This window comes from Lissotriton helveticus, chromosome 3_1 (assembly GCF_964261635.1).
Source record: "Lissotriton helveticus chromosome 3_1, aLisHel1.1, whole genome shotgun sequence".
Taxonomy (NCBI): domain Eukaryota; kingdom Metazoa; phylum Chordata; class Amphibia; order Caudata; family Salamandridae; genus Lissotriton; species Lissotriton helveticus.
In genome coordinates this window covers 1,930,795,540-1,930,818,390 of record NC_136061.1, presented here as the reverse complement: position 1 = coordinate 1,930,818,390, position 22,851 = coordinate 1,930,795,540, and the positions used below count along the sequence as shown (strand labels likewise).

At 50.7% G+C, this 22,851-nt stretch overlaps 1 protein-coding gene across 1 annotated transcript in view; it reads right to left on the bottom strand.

Moving 5' to 3' along the window:
• EIF3J (eukaryotic translation initiation factor 3 subunit J) overlaps positions 1–22,851 on the bottom strand; it is a 211,892-nt gene that overhangs the window by 68,783 nt on the left and 120,258 nt on the right. The gene's annotated exons all lie outside the window — the stretch shown is intronic.

Genomic DNA, 22,851 nt, shown 5'->3' with positions numbered 1-22,851 from the left:
ATAGCAACCCGTATGCTTTCCACATCTGACGGTTCGCGGAGGATACTCAGCGGCAAGCGCCATTGCGGAGCGTGGAGGGGGCGGGTCCTGCAGGAGAAGCTCGACGTGGGCATGATCCGAGAGCGATATTGCAGACATAGATGCCGCCAGCATCTATCGCACCATGGCATGAGAGATAAATAGATAATCGATGCGCGAGTACGAACGATGCATGTGAGAATAGTATGAGAAATCCCACGCCTCCGGTGAATGGTATCGCCATGAATCCATCAAGCCTAGGTCCGCTATTTGTGAACGAAGTGTGGAAGACATGGCCCCTGGCCCATGCAAAGATGCACCACTGCGGTCCACGCCAGGGTCCCATACTAGGTTAAAGTCACCCCCCAGGATCAGTGAGGGGTCGCCCTGCGGGACATGGTCCCTCAAGCGTGCTTGGAGGTAAGAGTCCTGCATCTGGTTTGGTGCATAGACATTGCACAGTGTGAATATGCGCCTCCCAATTCCAACACCCACCTCTATAACGAATAGTTTACCTGTCGGTGTAGTTTTGCAGCTTGAAGATCTTTCTGGATTCACTATGCTGTGCATATTCTGCAATCTGGTGGTTGGGTCAGGATTCGTAGTCTTTTTTTTTTGTTGTAGCCCAGGTGGGCGTCGACGTCCCACCATTTGGTGTACCTTCGGTGACGTCGGCGTGCTTCCGGCAGAAGCTACCACCCTTGGGCGCCATCTTCGGATTCTTTTTTCGGTCTCTTTTTCCTTTTCTGTCTTTGTAGTGAATCCATGGCTATGTTTGTTAATCGTTTTTTCAACGTAATTCTTTTCACGTATCTTTTCACGTATCTTCTAAGTTTCAACTTGCTTTCTTTCCATGTGTTTCCACCTTCTTCTCCAGCCTCATCTTTCTGGCGGAGGCGGGTGGGTTCGCTAGTGAATCCAGAAAGATCTTCAAGCTGCAAAACTACACCGACAGGTAAGAAACTATTCGTTTTGCAGCGTGAATCTTTCTGTATACACTATGCTGTGCGTAGATTTTGTAGCGGTTTTCCTCACTTTTGTGGCGGTTGGGTGGAAGATGAGCGTTGGTTGTTGAATATATGTTGTAGCACTTTCTGTCCTACTTGTGCTTCTTTGTTCATCTGTACATCCACGCAATAGTGCTTAGTGAAAGTGTGCACTGAAGGCCATGTTGCCGCCAGGCATATGTCCTGTATTGGTGTGTTGGCCAGAAAGGCAATTGTTGCTCCTTTCTTCCTGGTGGAGTGGGCCTGTGCCCCTCCAGTTAGCTCCTGGCCTGCTTGTTTGTGGCAGAATTGTATTGTCTGTGCGATCCATCGCGCTATGGTGTTTTTAGTCACTGGTTTGCCCATGTAACTGTTTGCGAAGGATACGAAGAACTGTTTTGTATTCCTGTGTACCTTCGTTCTCTCAATGTAGTGCATCACAGCCCTTCTAGCGTCTAGGGTGTGGAGTGACCTCTCTGCGCTTGTAGTGGGGTTTTGGAAGAAGCTAGGGATCTGAATACTCTGATTCATGTGGAACCTTGACACCACCTTTGGCATGAAGTGTGGGTCTGTTCTCATCACGACCCTGTCACTGTGTATCTGGATGTAGGGTTCTTGCAGTGTGAGTGCCTGCAGTTCGCTCACCCTCCGTAGTGAGGTGATTGCTACCAGAAAGGCCGTCTTCATTGTTAACATTTGCAGTGATGCTTTGTGGATGGGTTCGAAAGGTGCTTTCATGAGCTCCGTCAGTACCACATTTAAGTTCCATGCCGGTGGCGGCATTCTTTTTGGCGGCGCTATTATTTTTATTTTAGGAACTTGTAAAGCGCAAGCTGTCACCATTGCAGGCATCCTGGCGCTGACAGAGTCTGAGGAAGAAAGGGAAATGGACCAGAAGGGACTAGGCTAGCCCGGGAAGAGCCAGGCTTTAACCTTTTTTCTGAATGGTAGGAGTTTGTTGATGTGTCTAATCTCAATGGGGAGAGTGTTCCACAGTCTGGCGGCGGCCACCTCGAAGGATCTACCTCCGGCTCTGACCTTCCTGAATCTAGGGATGACTACCAGTTTGGCATCCGAGGAGCGAAGTTGTCTGGTAGGCAGGTACCACACAAACTTAGATTGTAAAGGGGCTGGGCCGGAACCGTGGAGGGCCCTGAAAACAATACAGAGAGCCTTAAACTGAATTCTCTGTCTAAGAGGAAGCCAATGCAATTGAGCCAGAGTAGATGGTCCGTGGGATCTTCTCGGAAGCCCCAAGGCCAATTTTGCAGCCGCAGATTGGACCCTTTGGAGCCTATCCAGTAGAAACTCCGGGGACCCGAGCAGGAGGGCATTGTAGTAATCCAACCTGCTCAAGATGGTACATCTAACCACCTGGGCGCGGGCCTGGGTGGGTAGGAGGGGCAAAACTTTCCTTAAAGAGCGTAGGATGGCGTAACAGCAGGCTGAGGTTTTCTGAACATGGGTCTCCATGCTGAGCCTGTGGTCAAGCATAATCCCAAGGTTGCGGACAGAGCCTGCAGGCTGTACCATGGAAGCTGTTTCCGGGGGCCAGAAGTTCCTAGGGAACGGATGGGGGATCCTTGAGCCACTGTTAAAAAGCACCTCAGTTTTCCCTGCATTGAACTGGAGTGAATTATTCTTTAGCCACCTTGATGTCTCCCGCAGGCAGTTATGTAGGACCGCTACAGAAATAGAGTCCCCTCCTTCCAAGGAGAGGATCATCTGCGTGTCGTCAGCGTAATTAATGGTTTTAATGCCGAAACTTTTGATGAGAACAATCAGCGGCCTGAGGTAAACATTAAAAGTATTGGGCTGATGGCAGAGCCCTGTGGGACTCCGTGCGTTACCGTGGAAAAGGCTGATTGGAAAGGAGGAAGAGATACTGCTTGCTGCCTGTCCTGCAGAAAAGAGTGAAACCATTGCAGAGCCGTGTCCCTCACTCCTGCCTCCCACAGACGCCTCATTAAGATCTTATGGTTATTTTAGCTCCTTCCAGGAATCTTTTTACGACTTGGGATGTGAAGAAGCTTCTCACTGTTTCTCCTCTTGTGTATGCCACAATCGCTGCCAGGTGCACCCTCAGCGAGGATGAGCTTAGCTTAGCCTTAATTAGGTGCGTGAGGTACCTTAGCACCGTGGATTCCTTGGTCAGTTTCCTTTGGAGCTGTTTCTTGCAACACCATTGAGTGAATCTTTTCCATTTTTCCCCATAGCACTTGCGTGTGCTGGGCCTTCTTGCCTCTAGTAGCACCCGCAGGGTGCTCTCTGGTAGTTTTAGGTGTGCGAATTCGAGGTTGAGGCTCTCTGGCTCTGGGTGTAGGATTTCTCAGTTTTTCATGGAGAGTAGGTCTCTTCTTTTTGAGAACTTGTGTGGTGGCCCCTGCGCCATCTCCATTATCTGAGAAAACCAGGTCTGTCTGGCCCATTGTGGTGCCACAAGGATGAGCGTCATGTTGCTCTTCATGCATTTGTTGAGAACCCTCGGGATCAGTGGTATCAGGGGAAAAGCGTAGGCAAATGTTTTCGACCAGCTTATCCATAGGGCATTCCCCTTGGACAGTGCCTCTGGTTGCCTGTATGCAAAGTACTGGCATTTTGCATTCCGGTGTGTTGCAAATAGGTCTATTGTTGGCGTGCCCCATTTCCTGAATAGTCTCTCTGTTTCCTGAGTATTGAGTTCCCACTCGTGGGACGCTGAAGTCTGCCTGCTGAGCCAATCTGCTTCTACATTGTCCTTCCCTGGCAGGTGTATGGCTAGCAGGTCTATTTTTAGTGGTATAGCCCATTTCCAGATCTCCTGTGCCAAGTTTGTCAGAGGGAACGACTGAGTTCCCCCCTGTTTGTTTATGTAAAACATCATTGTGGTGTTGTCTGTTTGTATTAGCACCTTCTGGTTGTACAGGTGTTTCTGAAAAGCCTTGAGGGCTAGCAACATAGTTTTCAGTTCCAGGTAGTTGATGTGCCTGACTGCATCTGTAGGGCTCCACAGACCCCTCACTCTGAGCCTGTTGTGTGCGCCCCACCCCTTCTGGGAGGCGTCTGTGGTGATGGTCACTGTTGGGTCCGGTGGTGTTAGAGGTTTCCCTTCTGTTATTCTCTCCTTGGTCCACCACCTTATCTCTTCCTGCACCCTGTGCGTTACAACCACTAGATCCTCCCAACTTCCTGTAGCTTGTGACCATTGCTGTTGCAGCCACTCTTGAAGTGGTCTCATTTGTAGGCGTACATTGGGGACCAAGTGTATGCATGATGCCATCATCCCCAAGATCTTGCTCACAGTCCTCACTGTCAGAGCTCGCCCCTTCTGGTAGTGACGTTTCTCCCTCAGTAGGCTGAGCGTTCTCTTTCCGCTCGGTAAGACTCTGCATTGGACGGTGTCGATCTGGGCTCCCAGGAAGATCTTCACTTGCTCTGGTTCCATTGAGCATTTGCCCCAGTGTATGGAGAAACCCAGGCTTGCTAGTGTTCTTGTCACCCGTTCTGCATCCTCTTTGCATGTCCTGTAAGAGCTTGCCTTTACCAGCCAGTCGTCGAGGTAGGGGTACACGTGTATCCCCTCTCTTAGGTGTGCGGCCACTGCTGCGAGGCATTTGGTGAACACCCTTGGTGCGGACTTTAGGCCGAAAGCGAGGGTCGTGAATTGGTAGTGATCCTCGTTTACTGTGAACCTTAGCATGTGCTGCCTGTTCATGGGGATGTGCAGGTACGCATCTTTGAGGTCTATGGTGGACAAGAAGTCCCCTGTCTATCTGTGGGATGACCTCTTGTAGGGACGTCATTTTGAATTTCTGAGTTTTGACGTATTTGTTTAGGAACCGTAGGTCCAGGATGGGTCTTAGACTTTCGTCCATTTTTGGCACTAGGAAGTAGTTTGAGTACACTCCCTTGTTCCGGTCTTTGAAAGGAACTCGTTCGATGGCCGCTTTGAGGAGGAGTTCTTTGGCTTCCTCTTGCAGTAGTTGCAGCTCTCTTCCCGAGTGCTGTCTTTTCTTTGGTTTTCTGTTTGGTGGCCTTTTTTCCAACTCTATGCAGTATCCGAACCGCATGATATTGAGTATCCACTTGTGTGTTGTTATTTTTCTCCATTCCTGGAGAAAAAATCTCAATCTTCCTCCTACCGGCGTTACATGTTCCTTTGTGTTTTGCCAGTGTAGGCCTCTCCTCTCTCTTTCTGTGCTCCTCCCCCGGAGGGTTTGGGTGGTGGAGCACCTTCTCCCATGTGAAGTCACTTAGAGGGTGGTTGTTCACCGCCTCTCCTCTGGCCCCGTCCATTTCCTCTAGACCGAAAGGACTGGCCCCTGCTTTGGTAGTTCCAGCTTTGCCTCTGCTGTCCCTGGTGGCCTTGGTTGTCACTCTGTTGCCCCTGGTGGAAACTCTGGTGAGAATCTCCTCGCTGACTTCCACCTCTGCCGTTCGGCCTCCGTGTAGGAGTGCCTCTTCTCATCCCCCTGAACTGCAGGGCCACCATGGACCTTGCAGTCTCGTTGTCCTTCAATTGGGTGAGCTTCTCATGAACTGGGGCTCCGAACAGTGATTCCCCGTTGAAGGGTGTGTTCAGGATGTTGTTCTGAACCTCAGCCTTGAAACCAGAGATCCTGAGCCAGGCTTGCCTTCTCTCAGTGATGCCTATAGCCATCAGTCTGCTGGATGTTTCTGCCCCATCTAAGGCTGTCTTCAGGCACGAATTGGCGATGCTCTTTCCCTCTTCCACAAGGTGTGATGCCCTCTCACGGTATTGTTCCGGGAGGTGCTTGAGCAACTGTCCCATCTCATCCCAGTGCTGGTATTGATGCCTATTCAGGAGGGCGTTGGAGTTCGCCATCCGCCAGTGCGCTGCGGCGTTCCTCTCAATTTTCCTGCCAGTTAGATCCATCCTCCTGCTTTCTTTGTCAGGTGGAGGTCCAGACGTTGTTGGGACGTTTGCCCTTTTCCTGGCCGTTGCAGCGATTATAGAATCTGCTGTGACGGATCCCTTGATGTAAGCTGGGTCTTGGGAGGAGAACGAATAGTTTTCTTACCTGTCGGTGTAGTTTTGCAGCTTGAAGATCTTTCTGGATTCACTATGCTGTGCATTATTCCGCGGTCTTGTGGTTGGGTCCTGATTCGTAGTCTTTTCTTTCTTTTTTTTTTTTTGTAGCCCAGGTGGGCGTCGGCGTCACACCCCTTTGGGTGTATTTCCGGTGACGTCGGCATGCTTCCTGCGGAAGCTCCCACTCTGGGCGCCATCTTCGGGTTCTTTTTTTCCGTGTTTCTTTCGTTTCCGAAGTGATGGCAATGTTCTATTCAGGTGATATTTTACCGCTTTGTACCTTCAAAGTCTTTTCCACTTTTCTATTTCCACCTCTTCTCTCTCCAGCCTCATCTTTCTGGCGGAGGTGGGTGGGTTCGCTAGTGAATCCAGAAAGATCTTCAAGCTGCAAAACTACACCGACAGGTAAGAAAACTATTCGTTTTGCAGCGTGAATCTTTCTGGATTCACTATGCTGTGCATAGATTTTGTAGCGGTTTCTCATCTCTGTGGCGGTTGGATGGAAGATGAGCGTTGGGTATTGAATATGTGCTGTAGCACCTTCTGTCCAACTTGAGCTTCCTTGTTCATCTGTATGTCCACACAGTAGTGCTTCGTGAACGTGTGCACCGAAGCCCATGTTGCCGCCAGGCATATGTCTTGTATGGGTGTGTTAGCCAGGAAGGCTATTGTAGCACCCTTTTTCCTAGTGGAGTGGGCATGTGTCCCCTCTGCTAGCTCTTGTCCTGCACGCTTGTGGCAGAGTTGAATTGTCTGTGGGATCCATCGTGCAATGGTCTTTTTGGTTACTGCTTTTCCCATGTAACTGTTGGCGAATGACACAAAGAACTGTTTTGTTTTCCTGTGTCCCTTCGCCCTCTCAATGTAGTGCATGACTGCCCTTCTGGCGTCCAGGGTGTGCAGAGCTCGCTCTGCGGCAGTTGTTGGTTTTTGGAAAAAACTCGGTATCTGTATAGACTGGTTCATGTGAAATTTAGATACCACCTTCGGCATGAAGTGTGGGTCAGTCCTCATCACAACCCTATCATTGTGTATTTGTATGTAGGGTTCTTGTAGCGTCAGAGCCTGAAGCTCGCTTACTCTGCATAAGGACGTTATTGCAACCAGGAAAGCTGTTTTCATAGTTAGCATCTTTAAGGACGCCTTGTGGAGCGGTTCAAAGGGCTCCTTCATGAGTTCCGTTAGGACTATGTTCAAGTTCCATGCAGGTGGCGGCACCCGCTTGGGTGGTGCGATTCTTTTCGCACCTTCTAGGAATCTCTTCACCACCTGTGATGTGAAGAAACTCCTGCAAGTTTCTCCCCTTGTGTAGGCGACTATCGCTGCCAAGTGAACTCTCAAAGAGGATGAGCTAAGGTTCTTCTCTAGCAAGTGCGTCAGGTACTTTAGCACTGTGGAGTCCTTCATTTTATTGTGAAGTCTTTCTTGTCTGCACCATATTGTGAACCTTTTCCATTTCGCAACTTAGCACTTCCGAGTGCTAGGCCTTCTTGCCTCCCGCAGGACCCTCAGGGTACTTTCTGGCAATCTTAAATGTGCGAACTCTATGTCCTCAGGAGCCACGCTACTAGGCTCATGCTCTCTGGCTCTGGGTGTAGCACCTCTCCGTTCTGCATGAAGAGTAGGTCTTTCCTCCTGCTGAATCTGTGTGGTGCACACTGTCATCTCCATGATCTGCGAGTACCATGTCTGCCTCGCCCACTGTGGTGCGACCAGTATCAGTGTCATGTTGCTCGCTCTGCACTTGCTCAGTACTCTGTGCATCAGTGGTATCGGGGGAAAGGCGTAGGCAAATGTCCTTGACCAATCTATCCATAGGGTATTCCCTAGTGACCCTTCCTCGGGCTGCCTGGATGCGAAGTTTTGGCATTTTGCATTCTGGCGTGTGGCAAACAGGTCCACCGATGGAGTTCCCCATCTGTCGAATAGGCGCCTTGTCTCCTGAGCATTGAGCTCCCACTCGTGGGATGCCGATGTCTGCCTGCTGAGCCAATCTGCTTGTATGTTGTCCTTCCCTGGCAGGTGTATGGCTAGCAGGTCTATCTTGAGAGGGATGGCCCATCTCCATATCTCCTGCGCCAGCGTTGAAAGCGGGGCTGACTGTGTGCCCCCCTGCTTGTTGATGTAGAACATCGCAGTGGTGTTGTCTGTTTGTATCAACACCTTGTGTTTGTACAGTCTTGTTTGAAAGGCTTTCAGTGCAAGGAAGATTGTCTTCAATTCTAAGTAATTGATGTGCTTTGTCGCATCTGTTGGTGTCCACAGTCCCCTCACCTTGAGCTCCTCCATGTGAGCGCCCCATCCCTTCAGGGATGCGTCTGTGGTGATGGTCACTGTTGGCGTTGGGGGCGTTAGAGGCTTTCCCCTTGCTATGTTCTCCTTGGTCCACCATGTCATCTCCTTCTGCACTGCGTGCGTTACAACCACTAGATCCTCCCAACTGCCTGTAGCTTGTGACCATTGCTCCTGTGGCCATTCTTGAATGGGTCTCATGTGGAGTCGTACATTCGGTACCAGGTGGATGCATGATGCCATCATCCCCATGATCTTGCTCGCAGTCCTCACTGTCCGAGCTTGTCCCTTCCGGTAGAGGTGAGTTTCCTTCACCAGCGCCCTCGCCCTCTTCTCGCTGGGGAACACCTTGCCCTGTAAGGTGTTGATCTGTGCTCCCAGGAAGATCTTCACTTGTTCTGGCTCCATTGATGATTTCTTCCAATGGATGGAGAACCCCAGGTTTATGAGCGTGCTTGTCACTATGTGCGTGCAGCTTGCATTTCTGGTATGAGTTTGCTTTCACCAGCCAGTCGTCCAGGTAAGGGTATACGTGTATTCCTTGCCTTCTTAGGTGCGCTGCGACTGCTGCGAGGTACTTTGTGAAAACTCTTGGTGCTGATTTTAGACCGAAGGCCAGTGTCGTGAACTGGTAGTGGCTTTCTCCGATGGTGAACCTGAGCATGTGCTTGCTGTTTATTGGAATGTGCAGGTATGCATCTTTGAGGTCTATTGTGACCATGAAGTCCCCGATCTGCAATTGTGGAAGCACCTCTTGCAGGGAGGTCATTTTGAATTTTTGCGTTCTTATGAATTTGTTCATGAACCGTAAGTCAAGAATGGGTCTCATTGTCTCGTCTACTTTTGTTACCAGGAAGTACGTTGAGTATACTGCTGTGTTTCTTTCCTTGAAGGGTACCCGTTCTATGGCCTGCTTCCGCAGGAGTTCCTTTGCTTCCTCCTGCAGACACTGCAGCTGCTTGCCTGCTAGTGGCTTTCTTTTTGGTTTTCTGCTTGTTGGTCTCCCCTTCAACTCTATGCAGTATCCGAATTGGATAATGTTGAGGATCCATTTGTCTGATGTGATTTCTCTCCACTCTCGGAGGTGAAATCTTAATCTTCCTCCCACTGGTGTCATGTGGTCGTAGGTGTCTAGTTTGTCTTGACCCATCTGTACGTGCTGCCCCCTGGGATCTTTTTTGTGGGCGGGCACACAGTTTTTTTAAGTCACTTAGAGGTGGGCTGCGCCCCCCTCTTCTATTTTGTCCCCGTCCATTTCTCCCTCAAAAGGACTGGCCTCTTTGTTGGTACTGCCAGGACTGCTTCTGCTGACCATGCTGAGTCTGCGAGTCTGCCTGGTGCGTTTGCTGGAAAGCCTGGTGTGATGTACCTGGCTGGTTTCCGCCTCTCCCGCCGGGCCTCCGTGACGGGGTGCCCCTCTTGTTCCCTCTGAACTGCAATGCTCCCATGGATCTTGCTGTTTCGTTATCCTTTTTCAGTTGACTGAGCGTTTCATCAACTGTTGTTCCGAAAAGCGTGTTGCCGTTGAACTGTGTGTTCAGGTTGCTGTGTTGCACCTCCGGTTTGAAACCGGATATCCTGAGCCAGGCGTGCCTCCTTTCCGTGACGCCCATCATCATGAGCCTGCTGGCGGTGTCTGCCCCATCCAGGGCCGTCTTAAGGCAAGAATTTGCCGCGTTTTTTCCCTCTTCAACCAGCTTTTCGGCCTTCTGCCTGGCATCCTGGGGCAAGTCCTTCACCAACTGCCCCAGTCCCTCCATGATTTGGTACATGTGCCTGTTTATCAGGCTGTTGGAATTAGCCATGCGCCAGTGGGTCGCGGCATTCCGTTCGATCCTTCTGCCCACCAGATCCATCCTTTTGCTCTCCTTATCCGGTGGTGGGCCCGAGGTAGTGGGTACGTTAGCCCTCCTCCTTGCTGTGGCTGTGATAATGGAGTCTGCGGAGACCGTGCCCTGAATGTAGGCCGGGTCCTTTGTGGAATGCTTGTACTTCTCTGTTCTGGGAGTTACTGCCTTGCATGTTGCGGGCTCCCTGAAAGCTTCCTTCCCCTGAGCCAAGACGCTCTCGAGCATTGGAAGGAACTGGCTCCTCGTTTGTGTTGGGAGCAATGTTTCTAGAAGGAAGTCTGCTTTCTGCTTCTCTTCGTCGAGCTTGAGCTTGACAGCTGCTGCGGCAGCTTGTATCACAGAGTTGTAGGCCCCGATGTTGTCCGGCGGCGAGGGCCTCGAGGGGTAAGTGTCGACCACCTCCTCCGGGCTGTCGGTGTCGACATCTATGTAATCTAGCTCCTGTAGGTCAGAGGGTGTCGAGTCTGCGTCCGTCCTGCTTTCCTCTTCCTCCCCATAGTTGTAACTATCGTAGGGATGCTGTACTCCTCCTGGTCGTCGATCACCTCGAAGTCCTGGTCTTGTTCCTCGACGACTTCGGCGATCTCTTCCTCCTCCTCGACTGCCTCCACTACCGGTGGCTTGGTCTTGTGAGGGATCGTGAAGGCCTTCATCTTTGCATCGAAATCTTTCTTCCGCTGCATGATGTTCTCCATTTCGGCCTCGAGGCGCCTTCTCTTCTTCTCCATCTCTGCCGCGTGTTCCGCGTCGGATGGGTCGGCCGTTCTTTTCGGCAGATGGTTCGTCGCCGTACCTTTCGGCGTCGAAGTTTGACGTCGACGTCGGACCGGATCTTGGGTCTCTGGTCGTCAGTTTTGGGTCTTTCTCCCTCGGCGTCGATCGATCCTTTTCGGGGACGATTTTCGACGTTTTCTGCTGATCAGCAGCCCTCGGCGCCGGGGACTCCTTCTCGGAGGATCCGCTGGGCCTGGGAGTAGTCGCGGACGCCGCCTTTTTTGGCGTCGGCGCTTTCGGGGTCTTGCCCTCGATTTTTCTAGACTCAGAGTCTCTCGGGTTCTTGGGGGCCGAAGAGTCTCCTACCTTGTCAGAAGTCTTCGTGTAATCGGTCTCTACGACCGTGTAGCTGTCGTCTTCGGCGGCAGCGTTGTCTTCTTCCTCGGAGGACATCCCCAGCTCGTAGAGGGACGGAGTCGGGGCCTTCCCCTGCAGGGTGGCGTGTGCTACCCTCTGCCTCTCTCTCACACGAAGGGTCTTCGGGGCGAAGGCGGAACAGGCGTTGCAGTCTCCGCTTCCGTGGTCCACCGGTAGGCAAAGGTTGCATACCGGGTGCTGGTCCTTCTGCGCGTACTTGTGGTGGCAGTTACGGCAGAACTTGAACGGCGTGTTGTCCATCATCGAGCGTCCAGGGCCTCTCTGGTCGCGTGTTCGTCGACGGTCGTCGATGATCTCGATGGAAAAACGCCTTCTCCTTGCCGGCTTTTCGTCGATGAAGTCCCCTGCAGTCTTCAGATGACTTTTCCTCGTCTTTTCTGTATTTTCTTTCTTCTTTCTCCAAAAATGTCTGGAGCCCAAACAGGAACGATCCAGACCCGACCGCGGAAAAAAAGAATCTGAAGATGGCGCCCAAGAGTGGGAGCTTCCGCAGGAAGCATGCCGACGTCACCGGAAATACACCCAAAGGGGTGTGACGCCGACGCCCACCTGGGCTACACAAAAAAAAAAAAAAAAAACTACGAATCCGGACCCAACCACAAGACCGCGGAATAATGCACAGCATAGTGAATCCAGAAAGATTCACGCTGCAAAATTTGTATTTCTTCTCCGTCCTCGGCGTTACTGATCTGCACGTAGCCGGGTCCTTGAAAGCTTCCTTCCCCTGGTCTGTGATACTCTTGAGCATGGGCAGGAACTGGCTTCTTGTCTGTATGGGGAGCAATGTCTCGAACAGGAAGTCTGCTTCTGGCTTCTCCTCCTCCATCTTAACTCCATAAGCTGCTGCCGCCTTTCTGACCACCTCATTGTATGCCCCAATGTCATCCGGTGGTGAGGGCCTCGAGGGGTATGTTTCCACCGCCTCCTCTGGGTTTTCGGCCTCTATGTCCTGCCATTTATGGTCTTGGGCCGTCGAGGAACCTGAGCCGTAGCTTGACTGCTGTTCCCCGTAATCCCCTTCTGTGTAGTAGAGGTCTTCCTCCTCTTCGTGCTCCGAAGGTTCCGGAGTTTTCGGCGGCTCTTCGACGTCGAACTCCTCGAGCTCCTGTACCTCAGCGACGGTCGGTGCCGGCTTCGAGGGGGATCTTGTAATTTCTCATTTTTTCATTGAAGTCCTTCTTTCTCTGAAGGATGTTGTCCATTTCGGCCTCGAGCCTCTCTCTTTCTCTGCATCTCTGCGGCCTGTTAGTCGTCGAGCGTTTCGGCCGCCCTTTTCGGCGGCGCTGTCGAAGCTTTCTTCAGCTCCTTTTCTTTCGACGTCGAAGTCGAAGGCCCTTTTTCGGGGGCTTGTTTCGATGACCTTTGCTTTTCGCTGGTCTTCGGCCTCCGGGAGTCCTTCTCGGAGGATCCGCTGGGCTCTTTTTCGGAGGATGCAGCTTCGGTCGTCGATTTGTTCGGCGCCGGTGCTCCTTTCGAGGCTCTGGGCTCAGACTTTCGAGAGTCTGCCTCTTGTTTTCGAGGCCCTGTGGGAGTTTTCGGGGTCGTAGACTCTCCTACCTTATCAGGCGTTTTCTTATCGGTCTCAGTGACCGTGAAGTCATCTGGGCTTTCGGCGATGTTGTCCTCGTCGTCTGTGGAGAGGCCAAGTTCATAAAGCATCGGGGCTTGGCCCTTGCCCTGCATCGTGTGGTGAGCCGTCCTCTTCTCCCGATCTTCTCAGGTCTTTTCTGTTGAAGATTTGCTACATTTTCTCCTCAAAAACTTCTGGAGCTTCACGCGACGATCCAGCCCCAACAGCAGAAAAAAGAATCTGAAGATGGCGCCCAAGGGTGGTAGCTTCCGCCGGAAGCACGCCGACGTCACCGAAGGTACACCAAATGGTGGGACGTCGACGCCCACCTGGGCTACGACAAAAAAAAAAGAAGAGAAAAAAGACTACGAATCCGGACCCAACCACCAGATTGCGGAATATGCACAGCATAGTGAATCCAGAAAGATTCACGCTGCAAAACTGGGCTTCGGAAAGCTTCGATTTCCCCCTGCCTTATACCATTCCTGCACAGAATTGCCACCCCGCCGTTTCAGTGGTCGCCGTTGTCCAGAATTGGAGAGGGTATTTAGGATGTGCCATGCGCGGAACACCTCCTTTCAAAAGGTGAGTTTCTTGGAGGAATATGTCATGGTAGTGCTGGAGGAGGTAGCGCAATACCTGTCGCCGCTTGTTCGGAGAGTTAAGCCCCTTAACATTAATAGAGAGGACCTTTAAAGGGCTAGGAAGGGCCATAATCGTTTCTTATCCCAAGTTAGTCCATTAAGCCACCATAGGGAGCAGACCAGATGGAGGGAATGGGCGCGCAAATCATTGCTGGCTTATCAGGGGGGCACACGTCGCCGCCACAAAATTACCCGCCCGCCACACTTAGGAAGGTAGGGAAGTAAGAGGAAGAAGGGCAGAAAAGTAAAAATGCATAATAGTGAAGAGTAGTAAACCAACACTGGCCAACAGGGCCATATTATTCTGTTCCCTTCGCAGGCCATCCTACACCGGACGGTTTGGATAAACCCAGACATGTCACTCCCTCAGGAACAGTTGGGGGTAGGTTTGCAGCCTCTCTCAAGTTAGTGTAGCGGGAAAGCCGCAGCGTCCCCTACCCTATGAACGAGAAACTGGGGTATTGATCAAGGTGATGCAGCAACCAGCAAACCTAGTGAGAAGAATCCATTTCAGCAAGAGCATGTCTCGTAAGTCAACATGTATGTCAGAGATGTTTGTTATCAAGCTTAGATGCCGCTCGTTCCCGGCTGCTGGTACTTGTTGCGGGTGTGGTTGCTCACCGTGTCCGTGTCTTCCCACGATACTTGGTTGGACCCTCTTCTCTTCCCTCTTCCTCTCCTGCCCACACCTAAAAAAGGCTGGCGATATTGGGGAGCGAAGTTGGTTGGTGGCATGAAGCCCGGGTTCCAACCCATCATTGGGTAAGGTGGTTGATGAAAAGGGAACTGCTGTCCCATGTCCACCATTTGTGGAGGTGCGGGCCATCTTTGTGGTTGGTTGTGAAATGCAGATTGCCCTCTGTTGTTGCGGTTTCCTCTATTACCTCTCCTTCTACCTTGTTTGTAGGAACTCTGTCTTAAAGTAAACATTATGAAATCTGGGCATCCCTTAGTCCTAACCCTAGATTGACTACTGTATTACACCTATTTGAATTGTAACTTACAGCATATGTCCACCGCGACATTTTGACAGTCAATGGAGCGTTTTAGTCAACGTCCCCATCTAATAAACCCATCTGTGTTATTTACCAGTAAAAAAAAAAAACCCTGTGCGCAGTGCTGACACCATTTAACTCTCTGGCACACTATCTGTCTGTTTAATACACCAATGAGAACTGTTGTATTTCTCCTTGTACAGTGAATATCAGTATTAACTCCCATGCTCCCCAGTAGAGAACCGATCATTCACCCCTTTTTAACGTTTAACTGTGTTGTCCCTAACAACGACAACACCATCCCTCATTGGCCCGTGATAATCACGTGACGAAACAACGTCACATAACGTTCTGTGGCCCTCACCTATACTTTGATGTGGCCATGCCTTTGTACTATCATCTCCGATTTGGATTATAAATCAGCAGAACCCCCGGGCTCCTGATTTGTGAACCGGCCCCACTCTGCATTACTCGATTGAGGAGGAATCACTCGACTTCCCATTCGGTTGTCCCTAACAACGACAACATCTTCCCTCATTGGCTGATACATCCACGCGTCATTGCTCCGGTGAGCGCAGATTGGCCCACACCTATGCCTCGATGTGGCCTGACCGCGCCCACCCGGAAGCAGCCTACCGCGAAATACTTACTTAACGCCCTCGCTGCCTCGCGCTCTCATCTTCGGGGTCCAGTCGAGGGTAGATACAACGGGTGCCGGGCGTCGAGGGCGTGAGTAAAAAAGGCAGAACCCTCCCATCGATTACTTCGCTAAGCTAAGTACTAATCCAAAGCTGTATGACTGATTGTACGTTTATTCCCTTTGTTTGGCAATTTGCAGGGTGTGCCAATTACGCTCCCACCCCCCTCCTGTGACCAATGGTGTGAATCCTTGACACCAAAAAAGTGAGAATTTTTAATCTGTTAGCGCGATCACGATCGCGCCTACATTTTAGTTTGATAGTGATTCTGAAACAAAATCCCCTTGTGAATAGCATTGTTTGTATATAGCACGTATAGTACACATCACTACCCACCTCTAGCGTTCTAACAATCTGGGGACCATGGTGGTTTTAACTATATTGTTACTCTGCCACACAATGCCTCTGAAACCACCAACTGGAGCACAATGGACTGACATTAAGTGATTAGCATCACAAATCATTGTATGTTTTGTCCTTCATGTCTGTCCTTGTTGTTCTTTTTCTCACAGGTGCAGAAACCGTAAGTTCGGAAGCCTCCTAAACCAGGAGTTATTAGGAAGACACTATTTTCTTCCTAATTTTTTGCACTTTTCACTTTGTTATTTGTCACTTTCACGCCCCTGGGTAAGGGTGGGCCTTAGAGAGTCCATACCACCAGGGTTTAATATACACTGAGTCCTGATGAATGGCAGGTAAATTCATACCGTTTCGTGGCTGAAACATGTCGACTGATATTAGGAAACTACCACTTTATTAACTGTGGACGAATTTCCTACACATCATTTTTATCTACAAGTCCTTAGTGATCATTATAATAAAGTTAATTTTGATACACTACTGACTCTTTTTTAATAACCATTCACCACTCACTTAATTTTCTTTGCACAACACTGCCTCAACCCACCAACCCGCTCCGCAGTAGATCTGGCGTTGAAGCACACGAAAGACGCTAGGTCTCTTTTGTGGGGCCCGATGATGAAGCATGTCATCATTAGGTGGTGAGTGAGGGCTTTCCTTAACGCCTTAAGTGAAGTCGTCTACCTGCTCCTAACGGTGGTTCATTACTACCATGGAACACTCTTGTCTTGTTTATTGATTCATACTGGGGTATAAGAGTGTCCCACTACTCTCCCTGCCTCTTCTTATTTTGACACACGATGCTCTTCTAATGCAGCCAGGTCTTGCCATTGTTCCTGGTCTTCCGTGCGGGCATCAACAGTTTTTTCCAACCCATTCCCCCCCAAGTCTGCAACCTCTTTTCTAAGTTCCCGTACACACTAGTGAACCTCCGTGCGCAGGGAGCCAATTTCTATCTTGAGTTCAGACATTATGGAGGCCATAAATGCCTGGGTTACCGGCATCTAGTCCCCCGCGGCCTGCGTTGCCACCTCTGCGGGAGCAGACGATCCCATCTTGCCACCACTAGATTGTCTAGGGGCCGCCGCGAAACTTTCTTGCCCCCTCTGGAGCACGTCAACGCCATGCCTTAAGTGTCCCGTAGGTAACTGGGTAGCGTGGTCGGTGTGAGTCCGCTGTGGTGTACACTGAGAAGTCCACCTCCCAAACAGTCGCAATCCTTCCTGCCTTACATTGTCAGAGATTGCCACGGGTGAGTCCAATGCGCAGGACCCTCAACACTGCCTCTAGTCCACCAAGACGTGATTCATATCTTGCCGCCTCTCAGCCCTCTCTACAACAGCAACTGCAGGCAGAGCACTCAAGGCACTGAAAAGGCCGCCACACCGGGCCAGGGAGTTCGGGCGTCTGTTTCTAGGGTCCCTACTATTCCAGGAAAGTCCACATATACTGTGCACCCCTCCTATGGCAGATAGACTTTAAGCCCTTCGGGGCCAGCAATACATTTCGACCAGCTGGGAGGTATCTATCGTCCCTGTCCTTGACCAGCGCACTGCCTCTGACACCTGTCAGATCAGATGCTCAATGGGAAAGACACCGTCATCATGCGGGGGCCAACACCCCCACCTTCACTATGGACCTCCCCACGCAACTCCTGTCCACCAGCGTGTTGTCTCCGTGCCTCTTGCTCTCCCCCAGCCAGCCCAGGGCAGATCACAGGTTTTCCGGGTCCAAGGGCGGGCGTCCCAGTGCTTCTAGGCCACCCCTCACCGGTGGCAGGGTTTTCCCGGCTCACCAGACCTCCCCGCCATGCCTCCCGGCCTCCTATTTACTGTGGCCGAGTTGTGTCAGTCTCTCCCTGTGTGCTTCCAACCAGTGCAATGTGGTTCCTGGGTCCTTTTAGTGATGGACAGGCTGCCCGGTGCCTCCAGGCCGCCCCGCGCAAAGGTCTCAAAATGACAGGACGTCCACCCAGGGCAAGGCGACCCCCCCCCCCTCCGTCGCCTAGCTGCCAGTATGCAGGAGTCTCAAAATGGAAGTTGATCAGGGCCCCAACCCACTGCAACTACCAGTGTGGGGAGGGGGGGGTTGGTTGGAATGGGAAGGGGAGAGATAGATAGGTGAGCCTCAAGATGTTCACTGCTGTCCCTCGGGATTCAATACTTCCCACAGGGGGACCATTGCTCAGCACCCGCCTCACCCCCTCAGTCCATGCGTGTGTCAGGGCCTGGTATCAAAATGGTGGTCAGACCCCCGGGGAGCTGCAGTCTCGTTGCCCGCCCCGCAGCAGCCTCAGGGGAGTTCATGGTGGCAAGTCCATCCACCGGGGGACCGCAGCGTAAGGCACGCCTGGGGGAATGTCTAATGCAGGGGCCCACTGCGGTCCTGTAAGGGCCGCGCAGGCCGCACGCCCAGCAATTGCAGCAGGTCAGCTTTCAGTACTTCAGGTTCCCCCGAGCCAGCCCCTCGCACTCACCAGTAAGGCCTAAGGAGGCTGTGTAGGCCGCTTATTCACCCTACATAAACAATCAGCACTTCAGACCCCCCCTGTGCCACGCGTTGCCACTTGTCTGCAGGGCCCCCTCCGCAGTCCTCTGCTGCGAGTGAAGTACTGATCAGTCCTTACATATACGGGGGGCCCAGCCCAGTCCTCCCTCGAGTGGCAGCAGCACTTCCTCCTCAGTTAGGCACTCGTCTGTTTGGCCCCGGTCTGTCATCTGCGCTATGTCAGTAGGGCTCTGTGCCTCCGTTACAGTGTTTACCGCTTGCATATATTGGGGTAGACTTTCAAAGCCCCTTGACTCCCCAGGCACAGAGATAAGCTGCGCTGTTCCTTCGGGGCTCCCCCTCACAGAGGGCTTAAGATGGCGGGTTTCCGCGCTTGGCCGTGCAGCTTACCAGCGTCTTCAGGCGGAGGGTCCACCCCGGGCGGGGAGATCCCCCCCCCCGCAGCCTCCGAGGGCCCACTTCGCCAAGGCCTCGGGCAGGGCGCTATGAGCCGGGTCTACTCTGAGGAATGCACCCGGCGTAGCCTGCACAGTGCCCTCTCCGAGCTCCCCTCCGATCTCCCTCCCGGCGCACGGGGGTCAAGCACTTGTGTCCCTGAGCTTCCCGCCTCCACCTCAGTCGTCTCTGCTTCAGAGATGCCCAAGAGCACCCCCTGGAAACACAAGCATTTGCAATGCAATAGGTCTCGCATTAGGAAAGTTTGAGCTATTGGTCTTATAAATGACAATTTTTTAAATTTATGTGTTGGTTTTGAAAATAGCTAAATTAATAGCTTTTTCATTTACAATGCCAATAGTTATAACTTTCGCAAATGTGACACCTATAGCATTTGTAATGCAACATGTTTTGTATTTACGTGACTTAGATGTATTGATATTACAAAGGCTTTGAATTTTTTTTAAATAATTAATACTTAAATAAAAGTGATTTTAATTTATAATGGCAATAGCTTAAACTTTTGTAAATAACTTTTGTGAAGATTATGTTCAGTGTATTTTATTGTGACTAAATTCCAAGAACAGAAGTGAAATTAACATCTTTTTGTGACATTTGTAATAAAGCTTGAAACATTGAAAGAACATTTGAACCAGTTGTTGTTGAATGGTTGCGCAGATTGATGCTGTGGTGCTACTGAGTGGTGGTGCTACTGAGTGGTGGTGCTACTGAGTGGTGGTGCTGCTGAGTGGTGGTGCTGCTGAGTGGTGGTGGTGCTGCTGAGTGGTGGTGGTGCTGCTGAGTGGTGGTGGTGCTGCTGAGTGGTGGTGGTGCTGCTGAGTGGTGGTGGTGCTGCTGAGTGGTGGTGGTGCTGCTGAGTGGTGGTGGTGCTGCTGAGTGGTGGTGGTGCTGCTGAGTGGTGGTGGTGCTGCTGAGTGGTGGTGGTGCTGCTGAGTGGTGGTGGTGCTGCTGAGTGGTGGTGGTGCTGCTGAGTGGTGGTGGTGCTGCTGAGTGGTGGTGGTGCTGCTGAGTGGTGGTGGTGCTGCTGAGTGGTGCTGAGTGGTGCTGAGTGGTGCTGAGTGGTGCTGAGTGGTGCTGAGTGGTGCTGAGTGGTGCTGAGTGGTGCTGAGTGGTGCTGAGTGGTGCTGAGTGGTGCTGAGTGGTGCTGAGTGGTGCTGAGTGGTGCTGAGTGATAATGTGGTGGTGCTGAGGGGGTGAGGGTGTGAGAGGGTGTGTGAGGGTGGGGGGGTGTGAGGGTGAGGGTAAGGGTGAGGGTGAGGGTATGTGAGGTTGAGGGGGTTTGAGGGGGAGGGTGTGTGAGGGTGAGGGTGTGAGGGTGAGTGAGGGTGTGTGGGTGAGTGAGGGGGTGTGAGGGTGAGGGTGTGTGTGCGGGGGTGTGAGGGTCATAGAACAATCTCCACTGCAGCATTGTACATATCAATTAATAATAGTGCCTGCCAATGGTCATCCTACACCCATGATGGAGAAGGAAATGGAGCATCCAGTATGTAGAAGAAAATAGAGCGGAAACCAGAGAAAGAAAGTGACTGGCTCTCCTTGGAAAGAATGAACGCGGGAGATGAGGCGAATATGTCACAATGTTAGAAGACATAAAACCATATCACTGGTTAGGCAGCTGATTCTAGTACAGAGTCTGCCATGAATAGGATTATACATTTCGATTTCGGGTACCTGAAGATGCACCAGAGCTGCTGATAACCAGCCATGCCCTACAGGGGGAGCCAGCGAGTGGGAGGGAGGGCCTGTCCTTTTGGAATGTGTAGGTGCTAAGATCGGAGTTGAAGGGATACGATAGCGAGGAAGGGGTAAAAAAAGGAGTTGGGAGGGTATAGAGAGAGTTGGCCGGTGCCAGGGTGTAGTTAAAACGAACAGGCAGCTGTTCCTATGCACAGGGCGTCTGGATGCTCATCTTCATAACCACAATGGAGTGAGTCAGCCAGTCCCACCACACCGGAGTAGTGTACAATATAATCATGAAAAACGGTCACAAAATTAAGCTTGTAATGAGCTGCATTCATACTATAGCCAGGTGTTTATTTTAAACTTCTGTAATGAAGGAAAACACAAAACTAATAGTATTTAATTAACTAATCAGGGGGCCTGAAAGTGACGCTGATTCTGAACAAAGAAATGCAAGCTCAAAGTGAAAGCTGCACCTTTAATAAATAAATAAAGGCACACTGCCATGAACTGTGTTAGTGGCGTTCACCTCTGCTACTCCTTTACATTAGAATTGAAAGCGGCTCCGTGGAGTTACATTTAAAGTCAAAGTGTTGCCGTGCAAACTCAGGAACTAAGAGGGAATGGTGTGTGGTGTTTCAAGCTGCTTGCTTAGTACTTACTCAAAACTACGGTCTGCAAAATAAACCAGCAGGCAAAGAACAACAAGGGAGGAAGGGTGACGAGACGCATGGGAAGCAGCAGCCTTCGATGTGCCGCCGGCCATGCAGTGAATAATTAGGGGAGGAGAAATGCCGGCCTGAGGCCGGTCTCAAAGCAACAGATGGCTGTGGGGTATGACAAAAGGAGAGAAAGCCTGTGAGTTTGTGAAGCTACAAGCACTACACGATTCATAGCACTGCCCATGACTCAACACCAACCCCATTAGCTCTATGGTCTCTACACACCATCTTAATATTATGGCAAAATACCAGTTATGTTGCAGTGCCATTTTATAGCCTATTTCTAATCCATATCACTTCATAGGCATATCCCCAATCTGCTAGCACAAATCGTTCCCCTGTGGTTAAATACATTTACAAAGTCTGAAAACCGTTTGCGATGGGGAATTACATAAGCAAATTACTAATATGGGCAGAGTGTGTAGAGCTTAAAGATGAATTATAATATAGTATAGTTTGTTGAGTGAGGCGCACATGCTTGCTGCCTGTAGCTGGACCATAAAATACTGCTTTGTAGATGACCATCTATTTTTCTGCTTAATTTGTATAAATGTGTTGAACAGTTTGCTCTATGGTTGTGTTAAAAAAGTATAATGCGATTAATGGATCGTGGTAAGTATTAATTATCAGAAGCTATTGGGCAGAAGATAGATGTTTGTGCTTTGGAGAAAAACCTTTTGTATTTATGAAGACAAAATAAATAAAAATATGTGGTGTATTTGGGTAGCAATAAACTAGATCGTAAGTCACAAAGAGAAAGCAATCTACAATAAACTCGATAGCAAGTTAAGCACAATAATCCCAAAACGTGGGGAAATCAAACACCATAAACACAATCGAAAGTTACAAAGGCAAACAATACCTTCACAGGTTACAAAACAAAAAGAAAACCAAACAATACCATTACAGCTGAGGCTACCGCAATGTGTTAAACAAGCAGCAATGACAAAACATAGTAAACAAACATGTAAAATCAGACATCACGAAGGAAGGAGAAATGCAAGTCACGGCCGGAGGCCGGCCGTGAAAACAATGCAGCGCTCGTGAAACTGAAAGCAAGGCCGGCCGGCCGTGAAAGCCTTTGATGCTGCAGGGAACTGAAAGCACGGCCGGCCGGCCGTGAAAGCCTTTGATGCCGCAGGGGGTAGAGCGGCACCAAGCTGGGCAACAGATGGCTAACAATTTGATGCTGTGCATGCGCATTTTAGGTCAATGCGCTTGCGCATTGACCTAAAAGCGCACGGGCACAGCACCAAATCGCCAGTTGGGTAAAGTCTGTTTAAGTGCCTATAGTCTCGCTCTGCTCAATGCGCATGCGCATTGAGAGGCGAGACCTAAAAAAGGACTCTGCTTCCAGCTCCACAAAATGGCAGGCAACTCCGTGCAGTCTCCAGCAGCACTTGCGCTCCAGGCAGTAGGCAGCCCAGCAAAACTCACCCCTCTGTATCAGCAGTCTGGGCTCCCCCAGGGATGGCGATAAAGTTCCCCCAGCTTCGCTTAAATACCTGAATAAAGTCGCGGTCGGCCAGAGCTCTCCCGACGTGCGTCCTACCTCATTGTTGGCAAGACCACACCCCCACTTTTTTCTTTTTAAAGAGTTTTTATATAGCGCCAACCAGACCCGAAGATATCAGAGCGCTTTGCACAAGCACCAGATTCGTTACACAAGGACACATTCATTTTTTGTTCAGCATGGGGAGATTTAGTGATTTGCCCAGGATCACAGGATGATGAGCCTCGTTGCCAAGACTCGAACCAGATTCATTAGCTTCGAGGTCAACCGCTGTAGCCGTAAGGCTACATCCTCTCCCCTCATCAGCTCTATGTTTCTTTAGCAAGTGTTAGGATAATTTATTTTGTTTTCTTTTGCCAGTCAAATATATTCACT